Consider the following 13,906-nt stretch of genomic DNA (forward strand, 5'->3'; position numbering starts at 1 on the left):
AAAATCTGGGCTTGGAGGATCCTCTGATGAATCAGCCTCTACCCTACTCAGTCACCGTAGGGTTTCCCTAGTAAGGGGAGCAGGGGCTGTCTCAGTGGCCAGCTCTTTGACCACCTCTCCCTGGCAAGGGGGCCTAACTAGGCCACAGAGAAAGAAGATCCAGACAGTCCCGATAAGACCTGATAGGCTAGGGTCAGATAGTAGGGGAGGAGGACCTCCCCTGTCAGTGAACTAGGGGAGGGACATAGCTGGGGAACAGGGAAAGATTGGGACCGGGAGGAGCTGAAGGAGGAGGCTACAGCTGAGATGCAGAGTGAATAAATTGTAATAAATAATAACAAAATTTTTAAAAAGTGATCACCTCCCTCTGATGAGGGAGCAGCCTTCCCAGGCCACAAAAAGACAATAAAGCCAGTCCTGATGAGACCTGATAGGCTAGGTCAGATGGAAGGGGAGGATACCTCTCCTCTCAGTGGACTTGGAGAGGGGCATGGAAGGAGATGAGGAAGAGAGGGTGGGATTGGGAGGGAATGAGGGAGGGGGCTACAGCTGGGATATAAAGTGAATAATTAATATTAAAAAATAAAAAATAAACTTTTTTTTAAAAAGATGGTAATGCTCCCAAGACAGACCTGTAAATTCAAGCAAATCCTTACCAAGTCAACTTAGGTGGATGAATATATAGATTATAACATTCACAAGGGAATTCAGGAGACCCAGGGTTAGATAACTGAGCACACACACAAAGACCTATGAAGTTTATTTCCTTATTTCAAACTTTCTGCAAAGAAAATGTACATTACTCATAATACATATTAATATGCATTAGTAAAAATGCATAAAGCCAGACTAAGTGGAATACGCCGTACATTTACGATTAACTAATACTTGACAGGTGAAGTGAGTCTTCCAGCGGAGTTAAACAAGTGATATCCACACATGATGGTTGCCGTGGTTGGCCCAGGACCTCATCACGTGCAGCTGTGAACTCGGAATATACCAGGTGAAGCTGAAAGTCTCCGAGGAGAAAACACTGGTATACATCTCTGTCCTAATACATAAGATGAGGCAAGGCAATAATTTTTTGGATATGACATTAAAAGCAACAAACCTTTTTATACAAATTAGGTTTCATTAAAATTGAGACTTTTTTTTTCCTTCAAAAGATAGCATCAGGAAATTGAAAAGGTGGCTTGGGACCAGGGCCTACTACTATATGGAGTGAGCTAGGCATAGTGACTCATGCCTTTACGCCCCGCAGGCATCTCTGAGCTCAAAACAAGCCAGCCTACAGGACAGCCAAAGCTACACAGAGAAACCCTGTGTCTTCAAACCCAAACCAAACCAGACCAACAAAAAAAGCAAAGAGTACAAAATGAATGCCTTCATTCTGCTCTTAGCAGGACTGAGCCAAATTCTTCTGCATGGACGGAAGAGCTATAGGACTGCGCTAACAGTCCTAACCCACAGCAAAAGAACCCATACACGTCAAAAGTAAAAAGACAATAAAGACGCAACAATAAATACCTGATACCAAAAGCAAGGTATTTGAATGGACATTTGTGAACAGAAGACCCACAGATGGGCAGTAGTACAAGGAGAGGTGTACTACTAGCGGCACTGTGAAGCTCCTCCTTTCAGCTAGGGCAGCTGTAATGAAAAAGAAAAGTAAATGCCAGGTGCTGCTGAGGGTGTGGACAGACGGCTGCGTTCATTCGCTGCATTCATTCGCTGCTGGTGGGAAGCTGGGACTGTAGATACCTCCTCCTTCGGAAAGGCGACCCGCCATCTCCTAGAGCGTTAACAACATGCAGGTACAGGTCACCAGCCGACCACTTCTAGGTGTCCACCCGAAACACTTGTACATGAATGCTCAAACCTATATTCTGTAATAGTGCAAAAGCAGAAACAATCCAAAAGTCTGTCAGCGGATGTGTGATCATGAAGTGGCCTTTCCATATAATGCGGTATTTCTCAGCCGAAAGGACGAAGTACAACATGGAGGATTTTTCCCAGTCAGACACGAGAGGGGCTGTAGGAGCCTGTAAGAGATCTCTGGAATGGCTGGAGTCAGGAGGCAGACTGGGTGTTAACCAGCTGCCAGTGAAGAACCGAAAGTCGTGAGCCCTCTTCCGTGGCCAGGAATGAACATTTCCAAAAGTTACATTGTAGGGATGGCTGCTCTACTGAGCAAATACACCCAAAGTAGCTACTCATAAATTTTATTTTTTATCTTTGGTTTTTCCAGATAGGGTTTCTCTGTGTAGCCCTGACCCACCTGGAACTCTCTCTGTAGAGCAGGCTGGCCTCACACCCAGAGATCCATCTACTGCCTCCTGAATGCTAGGATTAAAGGCTTGGGCCCACAACACCCTGGTTCACTAATCATAAATCTTAACAGTGGGAAATTCAAGTCTGTGGTTGAAGGACACGCTTCTCTGTATTCTATTTAATCCAACAGTGATGTGATCTCTGGACTTCAAAGAGACGAAGACTGACCGTGTGACAGAAAGCAGCTTCTGTGATAATCCTGCCACATCAGATTACAGTGATCGGAAAAAGCCAGATAGCATCTTCTACATATGTGAAGAGGGTCTGTGCTAAACACAAATGCAGCACCTCATCAAGCTGGAGAGTCAAGCGCAGAGTCTAGGAGGCTGCAAGATGCAGGGACCCTGACGGTAACACTTCTCCACTAAGCTAAAGGCTGGAGGATGCCTGTCTCACATCAGAAGCTGGTGATGAGACCAGCTTGACCCGTGGTAGTTCATTTAGAAGCAGTGAGAGTAGAGGTGCTGCAGATCTGTCTCCGAGGGACTCGGACACAGTCACCCAGCGTGACAGACGCAGCTCCCTGTGCCCCTGTGCCTCACCCTAGCATCCGCCACACCTGAGTTTTACACCCACCCCTCAGACCCTATAAATAGTGCTGGCATTTCCTCACTGTTTTTGTTAGCTACAGTCTGGCCTCTCTGTAAGTTCCGAGCATTCCAAGGGCAGCTTTCTCTGTTGTGGATGTTCCCTTGAACCTCACCAGCGGTACTTGGTGGCAAATGTCACAGGAAGTGGCTGTTCTGTGACCTGCACTTAATGTTCTGTGCCACAGAGAAAGCACTGACTTTTGTACAATGAATTTTGAGCAAATGCCATAAGCCCCAGTGATAAGCCAGGGTCAGAGGTTCTGTCCTGAGGTTGCTGGAGGCAGAAAGAGCGCTCCTCCTCCGGTGACCGCTGCTCACCCACTGTCCTACCCAGCTTGCTCTGCGGCGAGAGAGAGCTCACAAAAGAGCAGTGTACGCTGTGCTGACTCATGGTGCTGCTGGTGCTGGGGGCATCCAAGAGTCGGTTGGCATCTTGGCCATTTCCCACAAGGAACAATGAGTAGGCAGGGCAGGGCCAGGCTGTGAAAGACTGCCAGCAAGGAGAGGAAATGAGAGAAAAGTGGTTGTGAAAGGCATGGAGGCCCAAAACCACGCCTGGCTGTGTTCTTTCTCTTCCTCTTCCTCTTCCTCCTCCTCCTCCTCCTCCTCCTCCTCCTCCTTCTTCCTCCTCCTCCTTCTTCTTCCTCCTTCTCCTCCTCCTCCTCCTTTTTGTCTTTAGAAGGAAGGGTGGGGGTAAGAATAATTCTCCTCAGAGTGTATTGGTCTAGTTACATTTGTTAACTGGCATTTCCTTGGAGTAGAAGTTAAGTGCTTTCTTTGTTTATTGGGGGCTGATGATGTAGGTAGAGCTCTTGCCATGCAAGCAGGATGTCCTAGATGGCATCTCCAACTCTTAAAAACAAAACAAACAAACAAACTAACTGAATGAATGAATGGCATTATAAACACACCACTTTAAAGGCCACAAATCAGCTGGGCAGTGGTGGCGCACACCTTTAATTCCAGTGCTTAGAGGCAGGCGGATCTCTGTGAGTTCGAGGCCAGCCAAGGCTACACGGAGAAACCCTGTCTCAGAAAAAAACAAAACAACAACAATAATAATAAAGGTCACAGCTACATAGTCTATTCATAATTTTGTTTAACCACCACCGTTATTAATCATCTGGCTGTTTGAGTCAAGGTTTCTCTCTGAAGCCCTGGCAGTCCTGGAACTCACTCTGTTAGGCCAGGCTGGACCCTGCCTCCCTAGTGATTGGACTAATGGTGTTCACCTGTTCGCCGATGTGCTGGGCCTCATTACATTTAGTTTTTAAAAAATTTCATTATCCTCACCCCAAAAAGAAACACCACGCCCATTCAAATGACTCCTCATGGTTTTCCCACCGTAGCATGAACCAATATGCTGTGCCTAGGCATGACTGTTCTGCATACGTCAGAGAAACTGTCACACGGCCCGCGTCTGGTGTCCCCCCACCCCCACCCCGGCACGATGTTCCGTGTGTCTCCTTTGTAACAGGCTCCCAGATCTTAACACAACCGACATCACGATGGAAGTACCATCCAGGCCAGGAACCCGGCACGCAGGTAGCCCAACCTGCCAACACGGAAACAAAGACCTGATCCATCAAAGTCCACCGTTCTGGGAGTCTCTAAATGTACTAACCTTGCTTTTCGGCTTCTCTAGCGCCCCTTCTGCCTCCTGAGATGTGTCAACCGAAGACGTGGTTGCCCACCCCACCCCCACTCCCCCATCCCCCACCCCCACCTGAAAGCTCACCCTCAGAAAGGCTCAGGACTACACTAGGGAGCACCTGGGCGGCATAAATCCGTTTTCCACTACTCTTTAGTATTAACATTCCATCGTATTTGTAGTGAGCAGCTGAGTTGTCCCCCTCTTCTCCCGACCAATACTCTGCGCCTTCGTGTACTCTGCGCATTCGTGTGCAAATGTTTTAGCACCCACTTTCCGTTGGTTTGTGTACACAGGAATGAGATTTTTTTTTTTCCTGTGATAATCTGTTTAACGTTTTGTGCGGTAAACAGTTTTCAACAGCGGTATTGACTGACCGCCACCCTTACTGTAACATCTGTCCCTTTTTTTCTTTCCCCTTTCGAAGGGAAGGCCAGTCCCCTTGGGGTAAAGTGGAAGCCGCTGTTCAGCCAAAGTCTCCAACCATGCCTCTAGCCTCGCAGGCAGCGTGTCTTCCTCCCCCGCTCACGCCCCCTCCCCCAGCCATGTGACACTATAAATCACTGTCCTAGTGACCCCACACACAGCTCTATTACACGCCAACGCTCGGTAAGCTGAGGCCTTGAGCTAGAGGGAAGCATGCAACCATCTTCTACCTCCAGGCCTGGCCCTGTGCCAGTGCCTGCCGGCTGAGGTCCAGCTAGGGCGAGGGCGTTACTCTCGGTCAGCGGTCGGCGGTCAGTGGTCAGCGGTCAGCGTCTGCATCGGCCCCAGGGTCACTTGCGTCCACTCTGCCCAGAGCGCGTCTGCTCCATTCAGGAGGCTCCGCCCCTAAAGCCTGTGGGTGCCCTTGGCGGTCACAGAGGAAGCCAACAGAGAGCTTTCTGGGGGATGCAGCCTTGGGCTCTGCAAGGCCAGCCCAGCCCCACCAGTGACCTTGAGTGTGGGCTCTGATCGCCAGCTTTCTCCGAGGAGGAGGTCCCAGGCCAAGCAGCGCGCGTTTTATTTTCATCCACGAAGTGCAAAGGCTTATGGAGCAGGAGGCAGAGCGTGGTAGAGGGGAGAGCACGCCGGGAACTTCCCAGGCTGATGTCAGCCGGCATGAAGGGGCGTGGAGTGGGCAGTGGGAGTTTTGGGAAAATTCAGGGGCGGCGGTGAGAGAGCTCGGTATTTAAGAAAGTGACTGGTGGCAGGAGGGGAGGGACCACGTGGGTTGGAAGGCTAAATCCAGGCCTTGGAAAACTCCACGAGGGGCATGGGAGTGGAAAAGGAAGGCAGGTCGGAGAAGCATTTCTGGAGCAGAATCAACATTCAGTTGATGGGTGTGAAATGGGCGCGGGGTGGGAGGACGGCCCAGGGCAGGCTTTTAGCTCGCATCTCTGCAGCAGCAGCCTTTCCACCGGCAAAAAGAGGAGCTCGAAACAGAAGCAGGCTTGGACTGAAAGCAGGAAGTCAGTGTTTAACACGGGAGTAGGAGTTGTCAAAAGTTTGCTGGGATTAAAGGCATTCACCACCACACATAATCTTCTTAATGTGCTCTTAAGTTTAGCTTGCATGAATTGCGTTGAGAATTTTCTTTTTTTTTCTTTTTTTTTTTTGTCGCCAGGAGGTGGTGGCGCACGCTTTTAATCCTAGTGCTTGGGGGCCAGGCAGATGGATGTCAGAGTTCGAGGCCTATCTACCGAGCGAGCTCCAGGACAGCCAAGGCTACAGAGAGAAACCTTGTCTGGAAAAAACAAAACAAACCAAACAAACAAACAAAATTTAAAAAGAGAATTTTTTGTGTTCATCAGAAAAATTAGTTTATAGTTTTCTTAATTTTTTTTTAGTGGGTGTGTTCTTACCCAGTTTTCATATCAAGGTAGTGGTGACTTTGTAGCTTTGGTACAAATGAGGTTGGTACAGTTCCTACCCGCCTTGTACCAGACGGAACAAACTGAGGAACTCTGGTCTTATCTCTTCTTTAGAGGTTTGATAGAGCTCAGCAATGAATCCATCTAGCCCTAGGTTTTCACTTTTTGGGGAAACTTAGTTACTGTCTCAATCTTGTTGACTGTTTGAACTGTTTATATCCTTTTGATTTAACTTCTCGGGTCATCTGTGACTACTAGGCGCTTACTCATTTCTTAACAGCCCACTAACGGATTGCCAGCGGCCATACAACTGAACGTGGTAAAACCACTTTGGAATGTATCGTGAAGTTAAGCTGGGCAGTGATGACACCCAACATCTCAACCCCAGCCCTTGAGATGCTGAGGAAGGTGGGTCTCTGGGCTGGAGGCCAGCCTGGCCTACAGAATGAGTTAAACAGATAGATAGATAGATAGTGTTTTGAAATTAAAAGCCATTTAAGGAACATGTGGAAATAACAAGTGAATGAGATGAAGAAAGTGGGCAGAGAAAGGGAAAGAATAGAGAAAAGTGTAAATAATAGGAAACAGAAGAGTAGAGAAGAATGCTGTGGAGGGGAAAGAAATGAGCAAGAGATTGGGGAAAATAAACATAAAAAACAGACAGAAAGATGTCCCAATAGTATGAGAAGGTGTGGTTCCTTAAAGCTTTAATTCATTTCAATTTTATGTGTATGAATGCTTGCCCGAGTGTTTGTCTGTAAACCGCCTGCATGTCTGGTGCCCACAGAAGTCAGAAGAGGATGTCAAATCCCCTGAAACTGGAGTTACAGATGGTTGTGAGCTGCTATGTTGATGCTGGGAATCTAACTTCAGTCCTCTAAAAAGAAACAAGTGCTCTTAGCAGCTGAGAAATCTCCCCAGCCCTAAAAAAAAAAAAAGTAGATAAATGTAAAAGGGGGAAAATGAGACTTAAAAGAAAAAAAAGGAGATAAACAAGCCCCACCAAAAAAATAAGTCAAAATACTGTAAATTTGGAAGAGAGAGGAGGAAACTTGGGGCAAAACCAAAACTAAGGTAAAAGAAAAAATATTGACCAATAATAAAAATAGGTAAGCAAAATAAGACGGACAAATTAAAGGAGGATAACCAATAAGTCGTCAGAAACATTTGAAAGTTACAGTATTGTAAAATTATAGTAAAAGAGAATAAGAGAATTATGGGCTGGAAAACAAAAGATGAGGTGCTAGATCATCTCCTTCCTGGGCCCTCGAAAAATGGAGATTGTTGGGGACATGCGTGGGGGCTGAGGTGGTCGGCTGTTGCCTTTTCCCCGGTTTAAGCTGTTGCTGAGCGTTGGGTGACCTGATTTCTGCTGGCTGCTCACCGGGGTAGCGTCCCTTCGCTGCACATTGGCGCCCTCTTCTGGTCACACGTATATTTACGTTTGTGGTCTAGTTGGATTCTCGCCCTCCTGAGACTCCTACCTTGGGAGCGTGGATTCAAACCACAGTGCTGCGATCAGTCTCCCTGGGCGCTGACCCCCTGCCTGAGGAGGGCAGCTGCAGGGATCACGTACACTCAGCTGCTTTCCAGCTCTGTGGCAGTCAGTGGCCGATGGAGGGCTCCAGACTTACCCACCCACTGACCTCAGGGCCGGAGCCATTGGACACCGGGGTCGCTCTCAGTGGTTGAGAACTGCTTCCAGCCACTGCCTCTTCCTGTGCCTCCTGCAACCTGCAGAAGCTTGTCGGCTTCTGGTCCTCGTGTTCTCCACGACTGCCTCACTTTCCTGTGCCAAACTGAGATTGCCTGACGTGTTAGCTCCCTAATCTCAAGACTCTAGGGTAGCTCAGTCTCAAATAAATTATCTAACGACGCCTGGCTGTTCCCCTCTAGTTCGTGTAGTGTATGAAAACAAAGTGGGAGGTGAGGAGAGGGAGAGACGGCTTCTGAAACCTCAGACCCACCCCCTGGGACAGACTTCCTTCAACAAGGCCACGCCTCCTAACCCTTCTAACGCTTTCAAACAGCTCCTTGGTTACTAAGTATTCAATCTAGGATGCTATAGGGTCATTCTTACTCAAACCATCACATTGTGGAAGAAAAAAAAATGAGTTAATTCAGCTCACCACTAAAATGATCACATTTACAGTCATGAAGTCCTTGATTTGGAAGGGAAAAGCTGCCACCATATTCCTCACCATGATGATGATGACGAAGAACCAACCCTGTAGAAGTGAGCCCCGATTAAATGTTGCCTTCTATGAGTTCTCTTGGTCATGGTGTCTCCTGACAGCCACAGTACCATGACTAAGACACATCACATCTTTGTTATTGGAAAGAATGACTGATAGCCAGTCTCTTCATCCATCACAATAACAGAATGCCCGAGAAAGTCGGCTTACAGGATGAAATCTTACTCGGGAATACGGTTTCAGAGGTTTTGGTCCACAGTGGGCTCCGCTCCCTTCAGCCCTTGGTAACATAGAACATCATCATGTGACAGTGCAAGGCTCTTTGCTTCAGCATTCAAGTAACGGTGTTTGAACCTTTAGGTGAGTTAGAAGCATTTGATGGCTTCTGAGTTTGGCAGCCTCACAATTATTAAAGGCCTCTCTGATGAGAGGGAGGATGTTAACGAAGGTGGCCTTGCCGGGTCCTTGAGGAGAACAGAAAGTGCTCTTAACCGCTGAGTCATTCCTCCAGCCTGACATATCACTTTTTAAAAACAATATTCTGGACACTATCGACTGAGCATTTACTAAGTCTATGGTTGCCTTTCTTCAGTGAACGGTAACCCTGGCTCCTCTCCATTCCAACTTTTTTTTTAATGAATTTATTTTTATTTTATGTACATTGATGTTTGAATGCATGTATGTCTGTGTGAGGGTGTCGGATTCCCCTGGAACAGGAGCTACAGACGGTTGGGAGCTGCCATGTGGGTACTGGGAATTGAACCTGGGTCTTCTGGAAGCCCAGCCAGTGCTCTTAACCACTGAGCCATCTCTCCAGCCCCATTCCAAGGTTTTTAAGTAAATATTTTGAACATAGAAGTTTAAAAGTATCCCTAGTAAATGTTAGTTTTTTCATCCTAACTTTGGAAACTATTGAGAGCTTTTGAACCCCAATTCTTTATTCCACTATATTAAATATTTCTTATTGGGCCAATGAGATGGCTCATGAGTAAAGGTGCTTGCTACACAAGCTTGATAACCTGGACTTGATGCCTATACCGCACCAAAAGGGGGACAGAGGGTCCTGACTCCATCAAATAGTTATCATCTCGGCTTCACACTTGTGCACATTCCTATCCCATTACCCCCTTCGCTCTCTGTCCCTCTCCTTGTCTCTCTCTCAAATTAAAATCAAAGGGCTGGAGAGATGGCTCAGCAGTTAAGAACACGTGTTTCTCTTGTCAAAGACTGGAGTTTGGTTCCCACCACCCACACAGCATCTCACAGTCATCTATAACCCCAGCTCCAAAGGAGCCAATGCTCTCTTTTGGCCTCTGTGCACATTTGACATACACGTAGTGAAAGGGTTGGACTAACTTTGTAACCTATATGTCTTCTAAAGCCTATAGTTTTGAGTTTTAGGTCCAGGTTAAGCTAAAGCCTCTTAGTACCTTTCCAGAGAGTGAAGGAATGTGACCCTATCTGTGAGGACAGATATAAAAAAAGGGCAAGCAAGCAATGACCTTCACTCAGCAAAAGAAGAACCAGACCCTTGTCCTTGAGATAGCGTTTCTTAGCAACGAACCTAAACTTCTTCTGAGTAGCTTTTGACCTCCAGCCAAAAGTCTGTAGCCCCTAATCTTCAAGGATGAGCAAACCACCCCCACCTTCAATTGCAGCTGCATCCACACTTGGCAGGACTGGCCAAGCTTGAGCACCTAAGACTAGTCAATTATCTTACTTTATAACTTCCTCATCCAATCCTAAATTGCCAAAACTGCAACTTCAAATTTCCCGAAATTTTTCTTTTAAAAACCTAAAGGCCTTTGTCTCCCGGTGCCACTCTTTGCTGACCAGCAGGAGTGACCCCGTTGTACAATGGTTAATAAACCTCTTGCTTTTGCAACAAGTCTTGGTCTGGGGGAGTTTCTGGGAAGGGTGCGATTGAACTCCTGAGCTGTGAGACCCCAGATCTTACAGTAGCACATAGACATACAGGGGAACACTCAGACTCATAAAATAAAAATAAATACAACCTTAACATGATTAGAATGTAAGTGTCCATTTTTGCTTTGTTCACTTGAAAATTAGATAATAATTTCTTATCACAGAGAAGATAACTATAGGTCAAAGCCCACAGGCAGAGTGTGAATGGGGGGGGAATCAGATCATTCCCACTTCATCAAAACCTGAAACATTCCAGCCAGGTGTGGTGGCGCACACCTGTAATCCCAGCACTCAGGGAGGCAGAGCCAGGTGGAGCTCTGTGAAGTCAGCCTGGTCTACCAAACAAGTTCAGGACAGCCGAGGCTACACAGAGAACCCTGTCTCAAAAAACCAAAAAAAAAAAGTGAAATGGGGCTGGAGAGACTGGCTCTCTGTGAGTTTCAGGCCAGGGTCAGGTGCTTGCCAACAAGCTTTCTGGCCCGAGGTCAGTGTTTCTTTTGAATATAACTAAATAATATCACTCTCTCCACTGTCTAGTATTGTGCAATCAACGCGAGCACATCTGGTCTATCGGTCTCCTTCCAGTTTTGTCCTGCAGTGTTCTTGTTTGTCTCATAGGCTTCCTTTTAATCAGAGCTAGTAATATCGCCAACGAGTGCGAGTCTGTATAAAAGGCACAGCTGAAGGTCCCTTTGCCTTTTACCCCAGGGAAGGGAACAAAGTGAAGTGAAAAGGTAGCCAAGAGTGCATGTACCACCATGCTGGGATAGTGTGTGTGTGTGTGTGTGTGTGTGGGTGTGTGTGGGTGTGTGTGGGTGTATGTGGGGGTGGGGTGTGTGTGTGCTATGCAGGTGCAGGCATATACATGTGTGTGTTGAAGCCAAAGGTTGATATGCTGCATGTTCTTCCTCTATTGCTCTTCACCTTATTAGGTTTTTTTTTTTTTTTTTTTTTTTTTTGAGACAGTCTTTTACTGAGCTTGGTGTTCACAGATTGATGGGCCCCGTTGGTCTGGCAGGCGTGCATAACACGTGAGGATCCTCCTGTTTCAGCCTTCCTGGCCCGGGATGAAAGGCTTGCACTGTCACTCTGTGTTTTTCACATGGGCACTGGAGGTCTGAACTCAGGTTCTCGGGTTTATGCAGCAAACAGTTTACCCAAGGCGCTATCTCCCTAGCCCCTAGTTGGTTGCTTTGTTTTGTTTTTTTTTTCCTTTGATAAATGATTAATTTAATCTGCAGCTCTCAGTTGCTTCTGCTCTCCACCATTGTCCATTTTTTTAGTTAAAAAAACCGAGAACAAATGTATAAATGAACCAAAGAAATTTTCGTTTGGATTAGATGCCCTCTGGGTGCTTGAGGAGCTCACAGATGTTCACAAAGGTCAAGTGTCCCAAAGGTGGGGTCTCCTGAAGGCAGCGGGGCTCATGCTCAAGCCCAGGTAGGAGGCTCTCATGCTCAAGCCCAGGTAGGCTCTTCTGCCAGGCCCTGCTTCATTTTAGCTCAGAGTTCTTGATAAGGAAGGACGCTCACTGTGAGACCCTCGAAAACGGCCACGCGCAGATTGTAGGTTCAAGTGCTCTGTCCCCTCAGCTTCAGAGCTTCCCTGGGCCTAGGAAAAGTTTGGGTTTAGACCTTTGTGCTGAGTAGGGGTTTTGTTTGTTGTTTGGAGACAGATTCTCACTTGGTAGCTTTGGCTGGCCAGGAACTCACTGCGTAGACCAGGCCGGCCTCAGACTCAGAGAGATCCAACTGCCTCTGCCTCCCATGTGCTGAATAGGATTGAAAAGTTTGTTTTTGAAACAGAGACTGGCTTTGCAGCCCAGGGTGTCCTCAAACTGATGGTCATGCTTCAACCTTCTGACTGCGGGGATTAAGGCTCCGGATCACAGGACTGATGACATGTGAGGCTGAATTGTCTGACCTAGTTGCTGGTGATCTCCTCCAACTGTGTGTTGGAGTGTTGGACTGCCCCTTCAAGCTCTTCCCGTAAAACAACAGGAAACAAAGCCCGTGACGTGCCCGGCTACTCTAGCTGAGGCAGGAAACTACCATGTTCCAAGCCAGCCTGAGCTGCATAGGGAAACCCTCTCTTAAAAACCAGTGGTAAAGGCCTCTGCTTGAGGTGGGGAGGGGTCAAGGTGGGCAGCAAGATGGCTTCTGCCAGCAGGGTCATGCAGGTAGTGAAGCCACATGCTCCATCAATAAGGTTCCCTGACAGAAGAGACAGGCCCAAACCCAGTGCCTCAGAAGCTTTTGAGATCAGCTGGCATACCTTCTCACTCATCTGTAATTTCTCAGCCTTCTAAAGAAAGTATATCCCCAGACTTACCGATGCAACAGGGGCCACCCAACACTGCAGAAATAATAAACATATCACCTCAGAAACACAGAAGGAAACCTAAGTCTCAAGAAGAAATGGACTTTACCCAGTGTGGATGTCCAGAATGATCATTATGGCTGCTGCTTGTCATCAGACAAAAGGATTGTCTTTGCAATAAAGGACTTCCAAAATGTCAAATGAAGAATTGTATATTAAACAACCTTAATAAGTATTCTGCAAGCAAGCAAGCAAACAAACAAAAACAAAACCAGTGGTGGGGCACCTGGCCTGGTATGTGCAAGGCCACAAGTTTGATCCCTAGCACAGCAAAAAGTACACGCAGACAGAAGACACAAAACATTGCCATAATTAAAGTTACTGAAGAAAATAAGCTTTTGTTGTTGTTGTTTGGGTTTGGTTTTGGTTTTTCAAGACAGGGTTTCTCTGTGTAGCCTTGGCTGTCCTGGACTCACTTTGTAGACCAGGCTGGCCTCAAACTCACAGAGATCCACCTGCCTCGGCCTTCCAGAGTGCTGGGATTACAGGCATGATGGAAGAAAATAGTTTTTCTGGAGTGGGAATTTCTGCAGGATGGAGTGTGCACGTATCTGTTTTAGGTTCAAAGGCTGCTCGTCAGAACAGTCGAGGCAACTTCCAGGCCCATAAGCAGTGGACAAGTGTCCATTCCTTCACTTCCTCCCAGCTCTGGATAATTCCACACCTACTTTTACAACAGCTGTTGTAGGTTTCTCCAGCTCTCGTTTACAATCACATTTCAAGGAAAGTATAATGCTCACTGCTCCCTTATTGTATCCTGCAGCTCATCTCTCATCTCTGGGAAGTGTCTATTGAGTAATGAATGACTGCAAGAAATTTTATAATGCTCTAGAGAAACCAAGGAAAGGTCAGGGTTCCTGCGAAAAGGGAAGCTTATCGTTTACCAGTGAGATGGCCTTGCAAAACAGTTTTCTTCTGTGTAGCCCTGGCTGTCCTGGAACTCACTCTATAGACCAGGCTGGCCTCAAGCTCAAGAGATCT

At 47.0% G+C, this 13,906-nt stretch overlaps 1 long non-coding RNA gene and 1 pseudogene across 1 annotated transcript; one reads left to right on the top strand and one right to left on the bottom strand.

The window, feature by feature from the left end:
• Positions 1-745: 745 nt before the first annotated feature.
• On the bottom strand, positions 746-5,857 carry LOC132655897 (uncharacterized). Its single transcript, XR_009593847.1, has 2 exons — positions 5,229-5,857; positions 746-3,773 (listed from the first exon to the last, which is right to left on the bottom strand). It is a non-coding gene; the product is annotated as an uncharacterized LOC132655897 (long non-coding RNA).
• Positions 5,858-8,808: 2,951 nt separating this feature from the next.
• On the top strand, positions 8,809-12,996 carry LOC110552983 (alpha-ketoglutarate dehydrogenase component 4-like; annotated as a pseudogene).
• The last annotated feature ends 910 nt before the right edge of the window (positions 12,997-13,906 follow it).

The sequence above is a fragment of the Meriones unguiculatus genome, chromosome 1, assembly GCF_030254825.1.
Source record: "Meriones unguiculatus strain TT.TT164.6M chromosome 1, Bangor_MerUng_6.1, whole genome shotgun sequence".
NCBI lineage: Eukaryota > Metazoa > Chordata > Mammalia > Rodentia > Muridae > Meriones > Meriones unguiculatus.